The sequence below is a fragment of the Chenopodium album genome, chromosome 25 (genome assembly GCF_948465745.1).
Source record: "Chenopodium album chromosome 25, dcCheAlbu1.1, whole genome shotgun sequence".
Classification (NCBI taxonomy): Eukaryota; Viridiplantae; Streptophyta; class Magnoliopsida; order Caryophyllales; family Amaranthaceae; genus Chenopodium; species Chenopodium album.
The window spans coordinates 11,856,913-11,877,653 of record NC_137858.1 but is presented as its reverse complement, the minus strand read 5'-3'; the positions used below and the strand labels follow the sequence as shown (position 1 = coordinate 11,877,653).

At 32.7% G+C, this 20,741-nt stretch overlaps 1 pseudogene; it reads right to left on the bottom strand.

Annotated features, from left to right (window-relative positions):
- LOC145613692 (gibberellin 20 oxidase 1 pseudogene) lies at positions 1-2,627 on the bottom strand (annotated as a pseudogene).
- Positions 2,628-20,741: the final 18,114 nt, after the last annotated feature.

The window sequence follows — 20,741 nt, the reverse complement described above, 5'->3', positions numbered from 1 at the left end:
TTAATTTTCTACGTTCTTATGCTTAGCATCATTTTCTTCCGAAGTTTGATTTGACCAGAACCAATTGGTGAAGGCATCAAGAGTATTGGCATCAGCTCTGTAGTGTTTCTGAGTGAATTCAACAACATCAGCCCATGTAAAATCTGGATACTTCCTTTGCTTATTGTTGACTAATATTTCCGGTGGTGGTGTAACGACTTTGTGGTCCGTCGGACATAGGAAGAACGCCATTGTATTCCTAGCCACCTCCTCGTTCACTATTGCCCGGTGCAAACAACTCTTGTACTCTCCGTTTGTCATAGCCTGCATTTCATTTTAAGGTTACATGCATATGTTAATAAAAGAAATTACGGAATAGTTTTTGTATTGGTAATTTAAATTGACAAATGTTACAAACATGTAATACTCGTATAAAGTATATGGTACATTGATATTTTTAGACAAGTGCTAAACTTTGTTTAGTAATTTTTCCAAAGTTAAATTTTAAACATTTAATTCACATTGAATGATGCTTGATTTTTTTTCATAAAATTATACTATATCAATGTATAAGTAGTGTGAAGCACCTCGTGTGTTTGCACAATTGCACATTCTTCTCATATGTCTGCGCATGTAAGATGCATGTTATAGGTTATAATAAAACACAAAAGCCATTTAATTTGGGTGTACAATGCAATTTATTGACTATTACCTATATATTCTTATTCCTTTTTGCAATTAATACTCGATTTTTACGATATTCAATTTTTCTATAAAAACTAAAAGTATAAAAAAAAAATGTAATGAATCGAATACTTTTCGATCACATTATAATATATTTTTTTACAATCATCAAATATATCCAGAACTTTTTACTTTTAGGCGAATATCAAGTGTAAAACGACAAAAAAGAACGGATGAAATAGATTTTTCAAATCTACGCATAATATTGTTGGGGACAAACTCATGCTCGGATTTTCCTAACGATTATATAATGAGGACAACATGTTCAATATACCCCTATTTTAGAGGCAATAATTGTAGTCCAAAAGGCCAATATTTGTCTATGGTATGTCTTATTAAGAACAAAACAACCTAATCATCTTGTTACCTAGGAGTCTACGAGAGTTGTGATAAGAAACGTACCATCAAGGTATCACCAATGTTAATGACTAGTGCATCGTTGCGAGGTTCGACTAAATGCCATTCGTTGTTGACAAACACTTCTAGACCTTCAATTTCATTTTGGTACAACAATGTCAAGGACGTTGGATCACAATGCGGCCCTGTTCCGAGGACTAGATTTGGCTCGTCGCAAGGCGGATAATGGTTCAATCGCATGATCGAGTTTGCATCTTTGTAGAAATCGCGATAGTAGGATCGATCTACTCCCAAACTAATAGCCATTAGTTCCAATATCACTAGGGATAGTTTGAGCATTTCGTTGCAGTAATTTTTGTAAATCGTCCTACAAAAGTATAAAAGTCAACTTCGGTCAGATTATAGATATCGTCTCATACTAATTTCATTTACCGTGAAAATATTAATAGTATTATTAAAATAAAATAAAATAAACTTACACACTTTAAAATGATTTATGAAAGTCCATTTTCAATTTATTATCATATGTGTGTGGACTGATTTGAATGTAAAGAATACAAAATTGATTATTCAGATAACAACAAATAAATAAATTAAATAAATATCAAAACAGATTTGCTCTCAAAAAAAAAAAAAAATCTTTGATGATCTCCTCTCATTGGTATAATATCATACCATAACTTATTTCCATAATATGTACATTTATTTATTTTACTTTTTTTTGGCCACATACATTAATCAAAATTTTAAACATAAAATACATGAACAAATAATGCAAGTACGTTTAACATGACACTTATTTTTCTTACATCAGCACTTCATAATAAATCTCATTTAGACATTAGATAATTGAACTCCTACGGTCCTACCACATAAATCACATGAATTTCAAAATTTTTGTTACACTATTATTGTTTCATTAAATCATGGACTCTTTTTTTTGACAAGAATTATATCATGGACTTAACCAAGACTAGATCACGTATTAGCAAAAAATAACATTTATTTTACGCTTACCCCATAGGCTCAAACTCGTTGCCTAAAGCCGAGGTGAAGTAATCCACGACAGAATCGCCGTCGGACTTGGCACGGTGAGGGAAAGACAACGTCTCTTTCCATGGTAAATTCGTCGTCAAACGATCAGCATGAGCCACGGACAAGCCCCATAACGAACCACGCCTTTTCACGGCCTTTGCCTTTTCTGAGGGTGGTAAACTAAAAAATTGACCAATGTTGTTATAAGCCTCATTTAAGATTTTTGGCTCAACCCCATGGTTAATCACTTGGAAAAAACCGTGATTCGCACAGGCTTCCCTAAGGGCTTCGGAAGCTTGTTTGGTGGCAATTTCGTCTCCCCTAATAAACCCTTCAAGGTCTATTATTGGGGCGTCGAGTTTCTTTTTAGGTTGATTGATATCATCACTAAGAGACCAAATGAAATTTTTTGGGACATTGGTAGTTTGTTTTTGCACCATGGAATTTTTCTTTTGGGATGGTTGATTCCATGGTGTGACAAAGCTAGTAAGAACGGATACACTTGAATCCATTGCTTAATATTTTATACAAATGAGTTGTATAACAAAAATGAAAGAATGAATGTGTAGGATTATTGGAGGTATTTATGGGGAGATACAAAGGATAACCTAGGGGTGATTTGGGCTGAAAAAAAATACAACATAATAGGAATATAGGATTGTAAGGATTTTGAATGGGTTTTACACGTAAGTCTAGCTATATCAGACAAGATACTATGCATTTATAAGCCTAGTCACTGCCTAGATATTATTTTACTTGATCTTATTCTCTTTACCTGATTTTTGCTAAACTGAAATTATTTTTAATGATCTTTTGTTATTTTTTGTTGAACTTAAATTGGTGATTAAAACTTCTTTTTTACAAATTTTCTACTCCGCATTATATTGTTCTTTGAAATTACTAATATTTGCTGATCAAAATTTATTTTAATATTATTTGGATAATGTGAAGAAAATAGGGCCTCAATCTTTATATCTAATTTAAAACAAGTCAATAAAAGTCTTGTTTTCTTCATTTAACTCTTGTTGAATTTAAATTATTTTTAATGATAAAATTTTATATATTTTTTCTTTAAAATTACTGGTTTTTATTGATTAAAACTTATTTTATAAAGGTTCGTTCTCTTTACTTTATTTAAATAATATCCAATAAATATAATTGAAGTTCAGTAGCATAATTTACGTTTGGTAAAAATAAGTTTTAATTAGGGCTTGTTCACTTCAGCTTAATTTCAGCTCAGTTCAGTTCAGCTCTAATCAGTTCAGTTCAGCTCTAATCAGTTCAGTTCAGCTCAGCTCCAATCAGTTAAGTTTAGTTCAGTTCAACTCCTAATTTCCTTCTCTCATAAAATATTCATTTCAGCTCAGTTCAGTTCAGTTCGGCTCCAATATAATCAGTGCAGTTCAGTTCAGATCAACTCTAATCATTTTAGTTCAGTTCAGCTCCAATCAATTCAGTTCAGTAAATGTGAACATGCCCTTAATCGATAAAAATCAGTAATGCTAAGGAACAAATATTATAGAAAATCAATAAATAAATAAATTTCAGTTCAGCAAAATTAAGTGAATAGAATAGGGGCCTCAACTTACCTTAATTAGTTTAATTTGGTGAACTTTATTTTTATTACATATCATTCGAATAAGGTGAAGTGAACAAGGCTTGATTATTACAAATGTCATTAGCTTAATTGTTAGACATTGTGACTTTCTATACATTAAATTACTGATTTGCCAATCTTAATTTAAGAAATAAATCGTTTGCAAAAAGGTAAATAAACTAATTGCATTATAAATGAGATTCTGTCTAAAATTAGATGGACACTTGGACACTTATCAGAGATTCTCAGCCCCTAATTGTTTGAGTCATCAATGAGGACAATCACTCAATAACACTTAATGTCTTGTTGATATTGAATGGTAGGCAAAGGCTACACATATAAGTATATAGTTGTTGTATGTGGGTCTAACATACAATTTGACATGGCACTTTTACATTGGAAAAAAATTGGGCCCAATTCCCACTTAATTCTTATTAACTATAAAATTTAAATTTCAAATAGTATTGTCATTTCCAATGTAAATTTAATGTAAATACTAGTATAAATAATCTTTTGTTGTTCCTCTTTTCATTTGGGTTGTTCATCATTCATGTTGCTATTCATCGTTTCCCATTGAAACTTTATTTTTTTTTTATTTTTTTTTTTTCCTCCTGCAAATACTCATCTCCTTCTCAATGTCAACTCCAAATATGTCACCTTGTTTTAGGTTTATACCTAATTAAACCCAAAACAAAATTCAATATTATTCAATTTAATCGATCTTAAATTCTTCAAATGTCTGGGTTTCATATTCTTCATTTATATAATTCAATGACTTCTATATTCCAAAAAACAATTTAATCGGCTTTCAAATTAAACATGGATAATTAATTATATACATTGAAGGATAATTTGATGTTTTTTTTTATTGATTAACAAAATATTATTTTCCTTTCCTTTCATATTATCCTCCATTAATTTGTTTGTTGTCACCATTAAAATTCAAGTTGAATGTAGATTTATTTTTGCAGAGTATTGAAAGACAAAATAGAGCGAGGAATAAAGATTGTGTTAAATACGGGTCTGAGCCACACCCGTCACGGGAGAGTGCAAGTCCACCACTTTACAAGACCGAGGAGGTTCCACCTCAAAACCATATGACAATGAGGGGACGGAGTAGCTCCTTAGCCTTATATTATGGTGGTAACTCTTGAATTCTTTCAATGTGGGATTCCATTACCACTATACTCCCCCTTTAATGTTTTTAGTGTGGGACAAGAGAATGTTCACATGTGGGTTATTCATGGGCTCAACACATTGAGCAAGAATTAAGCACTCTATAATGCTACTCTTCTTTTTGGGAGGAAACATATTTCTATTTTTTGATTGAATTCGACATCCTCTCTAGATGATTAAACAATCAAGTGGGATTTATATTAGTCTACTTAAATATTACCATCTCTTATTCAAATTAATTTACAACAATTTGAACTTTTTGTTACTAATATGCTTTAAAAAAATATTTAAAGCAAAATAATACACCTAGCAAAAAGATATTTATAAACTTGAATGATAAAAATGCACTCTAAAAAACACTCCATCCATCAAAGTAATTCACACAAGAGACAAGACGGACATTTACCCCCAAATGCCCCAATAAACAACTTATTTGGCCTTTCATCAAAACAAAATATGATATTACGTACACGGTACACACATACAAAAAATTACAATCATCCCTAATTACACACCCCAAAAAAAAAAAAAAAAAAAAAAAAAAAAAAAAAAAAATCCAAATTAAACTATCAATCTTTACAGAAATATAAAGCAGTCCAAAGCAATATGCGGATTTTCAACATCTTCAATGGGCATCATATCCATATCTTGACTAGAAACTAATCCTCCCATTGCCATTTCCTCAATTTTTGTATTAACACTATTAATCATTTCTTCGCTTTCCTTAATTTTTGTATTAACACCATTAATCATATCTTCATTTTCTTTCTTGACCAACAAATTGTTGGTCATGTTGGACCGCCCGTATCGCCTCGAATTACTATTATACCCTTTATTTATTGGACTAGGAGGCCTAACATAACAATTTTCCCTTCTCATAGATGATGTAAAATTTTTCCCTTGATTATTTCCTTCTCCATTGAACCTTCTACTTGGTGAAGGTGATATGGGCCTCAAGTCCCTACCACTTCTCGAAATGGGCCGATTGGGCTCAACCTCGGGCTCGCGGCGAAAACTCTTTTGCCGGGTCAAATTACTTGGTGAGTTACAACGAGGCCTCTTTTGTGGGGCCGGTCTTACTACAACCCTTTGTGGGCTTGGCGTCGGCCCATGAAACTCCTTGGGCCTATTGGGCTTTTTGTTAGGTAGAGAATTTCTTCTTGGATTTACAACCTTAATTGGATGATAATCACCATTAAGAATTTGAGGATTTTCCTTAACACATGACCAAAGAAAGTCATTACTAAAAGATTGGTCTAGCTTTGAACTTATGACCGACGAGGTGGCAGAGGTAACAGAGGAAGCAGAGGAGAGCATAGAACACGAGCTCGTGCTCGTGCTAGAGCTCGAGCTCGTAGTATTAGCAGGGTAGTAGGAGTTGGCACAAGATGACTTAGCCGAAGACGAAGAGGTTTTGGGAGGTGAAGAAGGGGAAATTGGTGCTTGTGAGATCACAAGTTTGTCTTGTACTAAAGGAGTAATATTAGTACAAGTGTTATTGTTGTTATTTTTCTCAATGCATTGGCATTTGCATTCTTCTTGATGTTGTGATTGTTTTTTCTTTGAGTTTCTCTTGGATTTGCATTTGCTAATGCAAGAACCCATTTTCGAAATAACAAATAATTAATGAAAATTGGGATTTGAATTTGAGTGAATTATCAAAATGTTGAGTGATATTACAAGTATATATATAAAGGCATAAAGGTAAAAAGAAAGGTGGTAGCTTTTTTAATCTTCTTTATCTTTTTTTTTTTCAGATTATTTGAAATGAATTTGCCGGGTAGAATTCCGTTGAGCAACGGTTATTAGATGCATGGTTTACCATAGAAGATTTTGTAATCTTTTCATTTACCTTTTGAGACATTAGTGGTGTGATTAGTTGAAATGTGGGGTCTAATTGGTCCATAAACAAAAACCAAATAAAAATAAAAAGAAATATTAAAAGCAATGTCCCTTTGTTAGTGGAATTTTATCAATTGAGCCCCCAATGTTCTCACCTTAAACTATTTGTTGAGCAGTTGTTTGTCTAAGTTGGAGTGACAAGATTGTATACATACAACTGTTCTCAATAATGAAAAAAGTTCTTATCGTTTCTCAATCATTTATTTACAATTGCAAAAGTGGGGTTTATCTTGTCTCAAATCGAAAACAAATACATACTACCTCTGTTACATATTATTTATAACGATTAGCCATTTTTTCCCTCTACTTTATGTCACATCGTTGCAAATAATATGTAACGGAGGTAGTGTATGGATCTCAACAAGCTTTGTTGGTAAGATTCAAATTATTACTCATATTTGACTAGTGGTTGAGTGTACTCAGGGCCTAAATGATGTTTATTTTCAAGCAAGGCTAAAACATTATTTTGGATCAAGTAACAAGTCTGAAATGACATGCATGCTCCATAATCACTTAATTAAAATTAAGACTTCACCTATAAGGCTATAATAACTCTCACTCAAACATAGTGGGTCTTGTGTGCGGTACATCACACCATCAATTAATGGTGTGAAGTGTGGCACGCTCACACTTAACTATAAGTCATGAGCTTTACGATCCAAGCATTTAGTATGGTATTTGAGTATGTTTATAATATACAGATATACTCGTACCAACTACCTATACTATAGGTGTATGCTAGATGTTGTGTTTGGTGGGGAGATAGAATTTATGAAAGAATGCGTGTGAATTTGTGAAATAAGGGTTAGAAATTTGTAGAAGAGCATAGGAAGTAAGCCTTGTGTGAAAATTGGCTTGCGAGCACGTAGCAGCACTAGCTAGATTTTGAGGATGGGTGGTTTTTCATGCTGGTTACAAGAGCGGATAAAAGGGTCATTTGAAGCTTGTGAAGTTGTGATCACTGTGTTGGTCAAAGCGATCGGTAACAAATGGGATCGACTAAAATCGAGCAGGACAATAGCGCTTTAAAAAACGTGGTAACACACTTTTTAGAAAAGATTACAACACAATAGGTATTAAAAAGGCAACAAGGGGTAAGAAGCTTTGTTTATAATTTGTTATATGCTTCATCATTTTGAGACGCCCGATTAAAAAGACAGACACATTAATATAGGACAGAGGAAGTACATTTTACGGAGTACTCTTCATCTATAATTCTATAGAGACATAGTAGCTCTTTAAAAAGCCTTACATAAATATTCCGTACACAGCAAGATATACTACGTACTACGGAGTAGTGTACTACTCCTACGTAATTCCTTCTAGAAGAGTGAGCTGGCATTCTGTTACAAGTCATACAACTGACTAACTAGCGAAGTTAGTGGGCTGAGTCATTAGTTTGGGCTTATTTAGTGAGCTGAAACTTGTACTCGGACTGGACTATAGTGACACATTGATAAAACAATGAAAGTGAGGAAGGGAATTGATTAGTGACTTAAGATGGATCTCAACATACAACTATTCGCATATCTTAGGGCCATTTGGTTGAGACAGGGGAAAGGTAAAGTATCAAAGAAGGAATAGGGAAGAAACTTGAATGTAGAGCACATATTAAAGTGTCATGACTTGTTTCCTTGAGCGGTTGTGCTTAGGGGTGTCAGTTCGGATGATCGAATCGGGTCTGATGAGGTTAGATCAGATCGGGTCAATTTTTAAAGTTGAGTTATACTAAATTATTATGTCCATACGAGTCCAAATCTGAATATGATATTTTTGAATCGGGTCGGGTCGGGTATACTTTTGACACCTCTAGTTGTGCTCATGTTGTGCCATGTTTTGTTTTCTCTATATTGGGCCATGTTATGCCTAGACACCATGATTCTAACTACAATTATTTAAATTAAATTGTGAACCATTATTTTAACAAAGGTTTTGTTTGGCAATCAGCTTTTAGATATTAGCTGTTAGTTGTTTGACTAGCGATTAGCTGTTAATTATTTGTATTAGTTGATTTGACTAGATAATTATAATTAGTTATTTATGTAAAAGTGTTTGGTAAATAGTATATTGCCTCTCAGTAGTATTTTTAAAATGTCATTATTTATAATGTTATCATTGTTATGTATTTGCTTGTACATTGTGAGGCCCAAGAAATCGCTGGTGACAAGCATTGACGCCTCGATGGATATGAAAATGAGCACAATTCACAACTCACATTAAAATTAATTTAATATTGGGAAATTGCTAGATTAGTCGAAAATTTGATAAATAAAGTAATAAAGCTGAATAATATTAATAAGAAAAATGGCAACAAATGGTCAAAAACTCAAAATAATCAAATTGTTTCCACTAAAATCTCAATCTTACATCATCTTCATACATCAAAAATATCCACACAATTTTTTAGCTGATCCCAAATATCCAGAACAAAATGAGTGATTTAACTCTGCCTCTAAACCAAACATCATATAATTTACATCCCCTGCTTCACAAACATCAGGACAAATCTTTCAAATTGAGTAGCAAAATTTTATACAATCGAAACCCAATTGAATTCTTCCATAATTTCGACTTCTTCAATCACAACAACAAATTTTACAAATCAAACCATTAAATTACAACTTGAATCTTTACAATCAAAATTTCACCACCCAGAAAAAATTTGGGGGTCTTTCAACAAATATTTACAATTCGAACCATATAAAATGGGAAAAATGGTATGAAATGGGGGCAAAATTGATTGAAAATAGATGATATATCAAAAATCATCAGGAAAGATCTGATTTTTGTTGTTTAGGTTTGTAGAAGGAGAAAAGCAAGATGTAAAAAATTGAAGAAATTCTTCAAAAATCAAACGTTTAACAAGTTTCCTTTTAGCAGGAATTACAGTTTTAATTTGGGGTTTGAGGTAGTAGCTGGTTGTTGAGGTTGACTGTGTTTCTTTCATTTGTTTTGCCTCCATTTTTTTTCTCTGTTTTTTGGGTTTTATTTGAAGAAATTTTTTGGGAAAGGTTTTCTAATTGAGGAAGATTTGGGTGACTTTTGAAGTATGACTTGAATTCTAGTTTGAGTGCAAAGGTTTAGAAGTAGTGTGGGTATATATTGGAGGAAATTGATGTGATAGGACAAGAATAGTGATGAAGAAGATTTAATACAAGTAGCTTGGAGTGGAGGCCAAGTAAAAGATTTGACATGTGATTATTTCAAGGGTCATTTTTGTCAAATTAGTGAGAACATATGCTACATTTATAAAATGAATCAACTAGCTATAGAGGGTGCAAATATTCAACAATATTTTCATGTTGAAGAAGTGTGCTGAAGAAGTGTCGGAGATTGGTGATATTGGAGAGCTTATGTCTCGTTTCCAAGGTTTTTAAGGTAAGGAAAAGGTCCTTGACCGTACCTTAACCTTCACGATTTTTTAATCCGATATTTGTGGGATACTTTGTGAGTGGGGGGAATGAGTAAAAGGGATCTCTATCCTTAAAGTGTTTCTAATAGGAATTGAACCCTCAACCTTAAAGTGTCTTTAATTTGCAATCTTTCCCACTATACTAAGCTTAGCTTTGTAAAAAATGTTAGATTATTTCTCATTTTGAAGGTTGGGATTGGAAAAAACTTGAGGTCCACTTTTTTTATTTGCCGATATAGTCTATTGCCTCAACAACGCTCCAATCTTCGTTGGTTTTTGGTGCACACCGGTTACACCTCATTCTTTGTTAGCAAGGCATTTAGTCCAAGTAGTGGTATGGTGTTGATTTTGTTTACTGTAATCCTTGTATCAACTTCTTTGATAAGCTTTATATTTTCCTTCCATAAGAAGCTTATAATTTTCAAATTTTAGTTTTCAAATTTTAGTTTTTTTTTTTTCTTTTTTTTTTTTTTTTTTTTTTTTATTCTCTTTTTCTTGTATTTTGGTTAAATCTAATTAACCCATCCTTGAACTTTATTTGGGAACCAACTAAGTGTTGGCTCACTTGGATTCTAAAGGTTTAGGGTTCAAATCCTACCAAGTGAGGGTACTTGGGGCCTTGGGGTTGAGATTCCCTTACACTCCCCTCTACTACTAAGTGTTTGGCCTGTAAAAATTAAACCAAAAAAAATTGTAAGGGTTGAGGTTTGGTTAGCCTCCTTCTTACCAATTAAAAAAAAATCTCGAACTTTAAATTACCAAGTTAAGCTTAGTTTAGTTGGAAATATTGCTAGGAATGTCAGTGGGGCAGCTCAAGTAGGAGACCCGCCCCATCCTCGCCCCAGCGGGACGGGGATGGGTCTCGGTTTGGCGGGTGGTGGGCAGGAATGGGGATAAAAACCATACCCGCCCATGGCTGATGGGGCGGGGTGGATTTTAAGTTGTACCCGCTCCATCCCCGCCCCGCCCCACCCGGGCTGCCCCACTTCGTACCTGTCCCATCCCCACCTCATGCCCACATCTATATACTTTTATACTATTTTATAAAATAATTACGTGAAATAAAATATTAATTACAATACTTTGTACTACACTTATATTATAAACAAAAATGTGTGTAATATTAAGAAATGTTTTTTTTTAATATTATAATCCGTATTAATTATATAGGATTGTGTATTTGAGAGACGGAGATTAGGTGGGTCTTGGGTGGGGATTAGGCGGGTATTTGGTGGGGATTAGGTGGGGATAGATATCTAAGTGGGGGTGGGGCAGGGATGGTTTCGGAGTTGTACCCGTCGGGGCGGGGATGGGGATAAATATTAGACCTGCCACAGGGATGGAGATGGGAATGAAAATGTTAGGTGGGGATGGGATGGGAATGCCAACATCCGTCTCGCCCCGCCCCATTGACATCCCTAAATATTGCACTTTCCAACTTTAAAGTTGGAGGTTCAAGCCCCACTAAAGACGCTTTGACTTCCTCCCTTACTTTCAAAATATTTGACTTGCAAATACCAGATTAAAAAACTGCGAAAATTGAGGTATGGTGAGAGTCCTCCTTACCAAACCTTGGGATATGGAGCATTTTAGATTACATTGATTTATACTTCGTACTTAATAAACTATGATATGTCTACGATGCTGTTTATAAGCACAACCTATTTTATTGGTGTTTTAATTTATGGATTTATGTTTCAAAAACATAATTAGTGGAAAAATGTTAGTGGTACAAATGTACAATGGGCTGAGTCTTTTGTATAGGATTTATTGGGCCCTATTCTCTTCAGCTTAATTTCAATTCAGTTCAGTTCAGTTCATAATTTCCTCGTCTCATAAACTATTCAATTCAGCTCAGTTCAATTCAATTCACTTTCTAATTTCCTTCTCCTATAAACAGTTTAGTTCAGTTTAGCTCAGTTTAGTAAATCAGAACTGATACTTAGTGGAACATGTCTTGTTATTAGAGTTTGTAAAGTGGGTCTAAAACCCTGTTTTATTCACCTTAATTTTACTGTTACTTTGTATTTTCTAAATTTAGATAAAATAAGTTCTAATTAAGAGTTGATAAAGGATTATCGGTATACAATTACAATGTTGCTAACAATTATTGTTTGTGTTTTTATAATAAAAACTAAAAGTCTTGTGCTCCCTAATATGAAAAATAATGTTTGTGATAAGCTAAGCCCAAACTAATTCGAGAGTTTGAGCACATCTCAATTAGTCAATTATTGAATACTAATTCAACTATATTACGGAATGTAAAGTATTAAAGGTGTTATAAGCATTAAAGACAAGTGTTCTTATAAAATAGTCTCATGGCATTAGCCGAAAAACGCAACCCCATTCGTCAAAAACGATGAAAGAAAAAGTCGATAAGTTACACACTTACACATTATAGACCAATACTTGTAGTAAGACTATTTTAACTGCTCGTACTTTGTTTTACAAGTATCTAATATTGCCACGGTTTTCGATTACCGAATGGATTCCAAATTTCCAATCTCTTCCTACAATTGTTCCTTTGCAAATTCGATTCTACTCCGTACTTCAATACAACCTTTTTCTTATTGTAACCTTGATTATTCCAACTTAATTTAATCAAGTTGGCAGTTGGCTACTTAGTTCGAACTCTTCGAAGCATTTATTGACCGATTCTAAGAATTTGACTTCAAACTAGTCCGAAATAAAATAATCCCTATCTGGCTAACTGTCAAAATCGAATATCTTTATTAAGACAAATCGAGTTAAATTTGGATTCGGGCCATTTTGGATTTAGTGAAGTTAAGTTTGGATTCGGATCGTTTTGGATTTAGTCAAGTAGGTCATGGCAACTCAAAAAGCTTAAAGCTACTCCGTACAGGATTGGTCAAATGTAAAGCTAATGATAAAAATTAAGAACAAATTGGTCAAAATAATCATACTAGTATATTCATTAATTTCAGTAAAAAGTCTTAAACATTCATAATAAATCAACTTCATACATCAAAATGCCTGCAAAAAACGGTATTCGCCTAATCAGGCATATGATATTGAGTACATAATACAGTACAATTCAACTGAGTAATTCGATATCAATCTTCAAACCTTCAAATTGAATAATTGAATATCAACCAAAAACCCAATTTGGGTTTTACCGAATTATCAACTAAAAAACAAATTACAAATCAAAAAATTATTCCATGAATTGAATTTTCACAACCCCAAAAAAATTAAGATCCTCAAAAATCTACAGCAAAATTTAAGTAAAAATAAAAAAATCGTGAATTGGGGTCAAAAAAAAAAAATTGAAACTTGATGCTAAAAATCTGCAGGAAAAACTTGATTGTTCTTTTTTTGGTTTGAAGAAGAAGATGAGAAGACATGAAGCAATTGTTGGAAAATCATATTCTTGATGAGTTTCCTTTTAGTAGGAAAAACACTTCCAATTTTGGGTTTGAAGTAGTTGCAAGTTTTTGAGGTTGATTGATTTTCCTCCATTTCATTTTGATTCTTCATTTTCTCTTTCATCTGCTCCATTTTTTCACTCCTTTTTTTTTTTTTTTTTTTTTTTTTTGGATAAAGACTAAAAGGAATTGAAATTGAGGAATGTTATGAGATTTTTTTTTTGAAAGTGTGACTTGAATTCTTGTTAAGAGTGTATAGATTTCAAGAGAGGGTGAAGGGGATTATATAGGATGAAGGAGAAAGAAAGAAGTGAAGGCACAAAAAAAATAAGAATGGAAGAAAAATAAAAAAGAGAAGAAAATTCAAGTGCTTGGAGAGCAAGAAAATGGTAGGAGCCAAGGAGGGGACAGGTGGAGGTGAGTCAAGAAGTTGTGAGTTAAGTGTGCTGTGTGCACCAGTGCAAGCTTCATCCAAAAAAAAAAAAAAGGTTGGTACAAAGATTATTCTTTTCGATAAGAAAAATTAAAAACAGAGTACTCGTTTACCGTACTTTCTTTGTTTATTTTTAGTTGTCATGTTTAATTTATTATCATACTAGCTTAAGGTCCGAAGTCTAATTTTTATAAAAATATCCATTAAATAAAATTTGATAAAAATACACACCAAATATAGAAATTATAATGTCATAATCAATATTAATAGGCAAGCAAAAAGTTAAACAAAAATGGATACTTTGGGCTGCCTAACTCCGAGAATTTTTCAGGCGAGGCTTAGTTGAATCAGGTCTAATGTTTATATTTGTAAATACTTATTTATAAATGCATTTTTTATAAATATTAGAGATTAATCAAACAATAGACTAAAATTAATTGATATCTTATCTTTTACTAAAATTAGACATATGATAAAATTGTCAAACACAACATTTATTTTATAGTTATACTATACTCTATAAGTCCTTAATTTATAATAATATATACATAGTAGTAAAATTTCATAAACAAATATAATTAATTTTGAATGTATAGCCTATTGAAATTGATCAAATTGAAATAAAAAATTAGCTATAGGAATTGGAAAAAAAAATTAAGTGCTTTTTGAAATTAATTTCTTTAACATCTATTATATGAATCAATTTATTATTATTATTATTTTCGCCTCAAAAAAAAATTATTATTATTGTTTTTTGGAAAAATTTAATAATATTCTATTTGAAATACGATTAAAATAGATTTGGAATAATTATTTATGTTAATGTGTAAAAGAAAATTATAATTCCAAGTAAAATAAAGGAATATATTTGTCATAAAGACAATATGAAAGATTTGGAATGGTATTATGGAATCAAAACCAAATATTAACCCAAAGAAAAAAAAAATTGACATAAAGATAACATAAAATATTTGAAATGATATTATTATAAAATCGATTGTTAACAAAAAAAAAATAATAATAAAAAGGGGTAGGGAGTTTTGGAGGGAAAAAATAACACCAAAATGTGACACATACATGTCACTCCCGGTGCCTGTTTTTGTATTAAGTTATTGATTGAAAGACAATTGAAAAGGATTTTGAATAATTATTTATGTAAATGTGTATAAGAAAAGTATGAACACCAATTAAAATAAAGACAATATAAAAATTTGGAATGGTATCATTATAGAATCAAAACCAAATAATAACAAAAAAAAAAAAAAGTGGCACAAAGATAACATAAAATATTTGGAATAATATTATTATAGAATCAATTGTAAAAAAAAAAAATAATAATAATAATAATAATAATAATAATAAATAATAAATAAAATAAATAAATAAAGTTAAAAAGGGAAGGGGAGTTTTGGAGGGGAAAAACATCACCAGATTGTGACACGTGTCACTCCCGGTGTCTGTTTTAGCTATTACTAGATTAAATCCCGTGTCACACATGGTTTTTACAAAATCTATAACAAATTATAATGTTTTTTCAATATCTACCAAAAAAATAATCCTCCTATTTTCAAATGAAATTGAATAATTTGAGTGTTAATTTATCCATGATTGAGTTCCAAATCAAAAAGTTAAAAAATAAAATAATATTTTATAAAATAAAAGATTTGAAAAGTATGTAAATAATTTTTTAGAAAGTATTATTACAATTATATGATTTGGTGAATATTTTTATAAGGAAGTGAATCACAAATATATAAAAAGTGATTTTTTTTAACGAAGTGAATTAAAATTAAAAAGGAAAAAAAAAAATTGGAGGGAAAAAACAGAACTAAGAAGTGACACATGTTATTTTGGTATGTATTCTAGTATTATGTTATTGATTGATTGATTCAACAATGCATAAATTTAACGATGATCCTCGAAAATCTTACTTGAGCATTTTTCATGTTTTAAAAAATAATGACACATAAATTGAGATATTTTATGACGCACAAAACTAGTCACTTACTTTAGTTTTTTGTTTATTCCGAGCTTAATGTGGATTTTTTAAGAACCAAAACGACGCTCGAAACCTTAACGGGACATTTTTCGACACGCAAATCGAATAATAAAAAATTAATTGTATTTAAAAAAAATACAAAAGGTTCACTGGCTCTGCGTGAGAATAGTGGCCGGAAAGCTCACTTAAGGCACGTTTTACACCTAAATCATTAGTTTGTGGTGTTTTGGCTACTACTCAAAGTATAAGGTGTTAGCTGTTGGGTGCACCTAAGCTATAGTTCAAAGTGTCAAGGTCAATTTTGCATAAAACAAAATCATAGTTTCTATAGAATAAAGAATATTACATTTGATCATCTTTTTTTTATTTTATTTGTAAGCTCTTTCCTTTTCATCTTCATTATTTCCATTTTGATTATGATATTGGTGAGTATACAATTATTGAGTATTACATACATAAAAAGCCAAATTTTCCTATTAAAAAGGCAAATTAGCAATTCGCTTTTTATCTATTTAATTATTTTTTTTATTTTCATAAATCATAAAGTTGAAAGTAAAATAAAAAAATGAAAAAATATTTGTCAATTTGTAACCAAATGACGAGGTCAAAGATACTTGTATGTACGTAACAAATAATTGGTGAAACTCTACCTTTTCTTCAAGTAGACTTCACCGGATCTTTGACTCTTTCCAATTAAAAAAGAATAGAAGTTGATCATTTGATGTAGTACCTCGCACGAGTCGTATCAGCAAATAATACTTCTCTAAGGCTTACACGAGTGACCAAAAAAAAAAAAAAAAAATCATTAGTTCCTCACACTTAGATCTTGTTTTGTTCATCTTATTTATACTACCTCTATTTCATAAAAATCTGCAACAAAGAGGCATTTACATTTTCCAAGGCAAAATTTGGTAAAAGTGTATTAGCAAAATTAAGGGCAGGTTATTAAGGGTTAAAAAAAAAAGGGATGTTATGATTAAGCCACCACCGACATCCAGAACCTCTGCCCCCACCAAGCCACCAACCAGGATGCCCACCTTAGCATCCAGAATGGCCACCCTACCACCGCCAACACCCACATTCTCCACCACTAACATCACCTTCGACCACCCTACCACCGCCAACACCCACATACTCCAGTAGCAGGACCATCGCGCAAACACCTTTTCCACCCTAACCACCGTATACCCAGTCTCTCACCACCACAAGATCCGAAACATGCCCAAAACCCACCCTACCCAACTCACAACCACCAAAAACCCATCGTGTAACCACCTTCTCACACACCACCACAAGATCTGAAACCACTCAAAACACTGTGCGTTCGCACCCACACCACCAAGATCGGAAACCCCCACGCACCATAATCACCAAAAACCCCACCTAACTAACTCGCAGCCACCAAAACTTACCCACCACCAAAACCTATCCCCGTAACCACGATCTTTTCACCATTTTTACTTTAGATTTGAGATTTCAAGGAGGAGCGGCGACGACTTTGACAAGGGAAGCAAGAAGCCAGCGACTTTGATTAGGGGAGGAGAAACACCGGCGACGATTGTCACGAGTGAGGGCGACGACTGCATGCCACGAGTAAGAGGCGGCGATTAGATCTGAGTGGTGGTGATGGAGTGTATTGCTGATGGCTAAGAGGGAGGAGAGAGAAAAGGTATGTTGTTGGTGGCTGAGAGGGAGGAGAGATAAAAGTTGGTGGTGGTCTGGTGGATATGGGTATATGAGGGAGGAGAGAGAATATGGGTTAGGGTATTAATTGTGAATAAATTAATTTAGATTAATAAGTTAATAGGTAGTTTATTAAGTTAAGTAAGGGTATGTTGGTAAATTCACACAAAAAAATTTACTATATTAGGAAAGTTTTTTTTGTTGCATGAGCGCGGGGAAATTAGGTCGTTGGCTAACCTCCTCACGGTCAAATAAAATTTATTATAATCCTAAACTAACCCCTAAACAAGTCAAGTGGTAAGTTCGGAGTCGAACCACAAGGAACGGTAATGTTAGATTGTTCTTGATCTAATGCTTAAGCTACGCCGAAGTCGGTTTATGGATAATGGACACTACAACTACACTAACACACATATAAAGATCAAGATATTATAAAGTCTACTAGGGGCAAAGATCCACTTTGAACAATTAACAAGTTAATGGGAATCAATTTGATAATCAATCATGCAAAGAAAGAATTACAATGGGAATTAATTACACTCAAGAGCAATCTCTCAAATTCCTAGCCTAGATCCCTCATTGACTAGGTGCATAGAAGAAATTTACCCAAAATGCAATCAAATATATCAATTCTAATTCACAATCCCTTGTCAAACTAGATCTAATATGCAATTAAGTTTGCTATCTTGGGAGATCAATCCAATCTAAAACAAACAACATGCCATCATCAATTCAATCAATTTAATCACACAATTATCATCAAATTTATCTCAAATAACTCAATTAACCATAACAAAGCTTCACTCAACACCTAGTAGAAGGAAATCTACTCAAACATGATTAACAAAGCAATTAATAAAGCATAAAGAGAAGAGAGAGTAAGAAATGCTCATTGATATAAAATGGAGATCTTCAAATCATCAAATTCCTCCTTTGATTATCCAAAATCCATGAAAACCATTGTTTCTCTCACTTTCTCTCTCCAAAATTTGAGAGTTTCTCTCTCTAAAAACCTAAAACTAACCTAAAAACTACTGAAAATATCAATTCTCCCTCTAAAATGAGCAAAAAATCTATTTATAGCCCTTACAAATTGTCTAGGAAGCTCCGCAAAAAGTCGAGCAGCGCGTAGAGGAGCGGGCGTGCAGGAGGTGGAGCGCCCGCTCCAGGTTCCGGAGCGGGCGTGCAGAAGGTTGGAGCGCCCGCTCGAAATCTGGAGGAAACAATCTATTTTTTTTTGGATTTCCTGCGAGGATCGGGCGTGCAGAATTTGAAGCGCCCGCTCCTGGTGGTGGAGCGCCCGCTCCAAGAACCGGAGCGCCCGCTCCTCTCGGACTAGGCAAACTGCTCAGCTTCAAATGAGCATATCTCCCACGTTTTACATCGGAATTGAGCATATGACCGGTCGTTGGAAAGCTCTCGAGATAAGATTTCATCTCCAATTGGAATCGCCCCAAAATGTTTTGTAGATCAAAAGATATAGGCGTTTGAAGTATGATCTTTGCAAATCAAGTGCACATTTCTTCATTACTTGTTCTTTTATGTTTTATATTTCTTCAATCTTGAGCAATGAACTTATCCAACTGTTCCTAAACATAAGAGTAAACCAATAAAGTTTAATCTAATGTCATAAGCCACCAAAATATGCAAGAAAAGCTAAAATTGAGCAATAACGACATTTCACACACAAACATGACAAATGTAGTAAAACGTTATTAAAACCAAGTAAAAAGATAGAAAAACTAACTAGAAAACTCCTAAAAATAGCGACATAAATGACACTTATCATTGCACATAATGTGTAGTTTCCGTTTTGGGAAATTGTTGCAGATTTTATGAAACGGAGGTAGTATAATAATTAGTAAAAAATAATTTCAATTAGTCTATATGTAGATTATAAAAGTTTTATTCAATCAAATCATTAACTTTTTTTTTTTTTGAGAGAAATAGTAACTCGGAAATTATATTAAATCAAGCTCTGCCAATGTTGATAAACTTTGAGCGAAGGAGTTCATACATACACGTTCCGCATTAGCGTTAGTATCCCATCTAGCAACTAAGTGGGCAAATAGAGCAATGGTATTACCGGCTCTTTTTACATGAGAAAACATAAAATGAGGAAATAAACAATATAACTTTCTAATGTCCTTATACCGTATAAGCAAGTATAATGGAGAACCACTAATCAAATCATTAACTTAATAAGCAAATATAATAGAAGAATCACTAAAAAATAATTTAAGTAGTTTAGAAAAAAAAAAATCTCCTAATTTAATTTTATTTTTTTTTATTTTTTATTTTTTTTTTTCAGATCATTAATATTAAGGTGAAGAGAATTAGAGTCTTACTCTTTTTTCCTTTTAAGAATAAAATAAGGAACAAGCAAATTCATATTAAAGTTGGAATTATTAAAAAACAATCTAAAGTCGGGATTATTTTAAGCGAATCACACAAAATTGGGATTATTCTTGTTAATTTTTCCAAAGAATTTAGGAGGGATTTTTCAAAAAAAAAATATTATTAGGGGGGATAAATGGAAAAGAAAAGGTAAAAGATAGAAACTTACTGTAATAGGTAAGCAAGTTGGATGATGGAACCGATTTACGTCATCACTCTAGATTCTATGATGATTGAATGTCGTTGTTAGTTTATTTTGAGTGACATCCACTTTCTTGGTAGCAGCCACCAGAAATTAGTGAATGTCGTTTTTATTTAAGTATAACCTGTACTTCGTATTAATTTATACGAGTATTTATTGAATAATTGGTTTTAACATGTGAACAAAATGCAACTGGCTGAGTTTTGAGTTATGGACATTCCTAGACAATAATTGTTCTCTTTTCCTATTTAATTAAACTCTATCAAGCATCGAGTAATTAATCACCCCACAAGCATCGTAGACACGTAGTTTGAAGGATCAACCTTGTGAAGTTAAGGTTACAGAGTTAATCCTCAACTAAGTACACCGATTCACCAACTACTATGGAGTACGGAGTACTTGGTTATGCAATTATGTCAATTGGCAAGCATGCTACTCT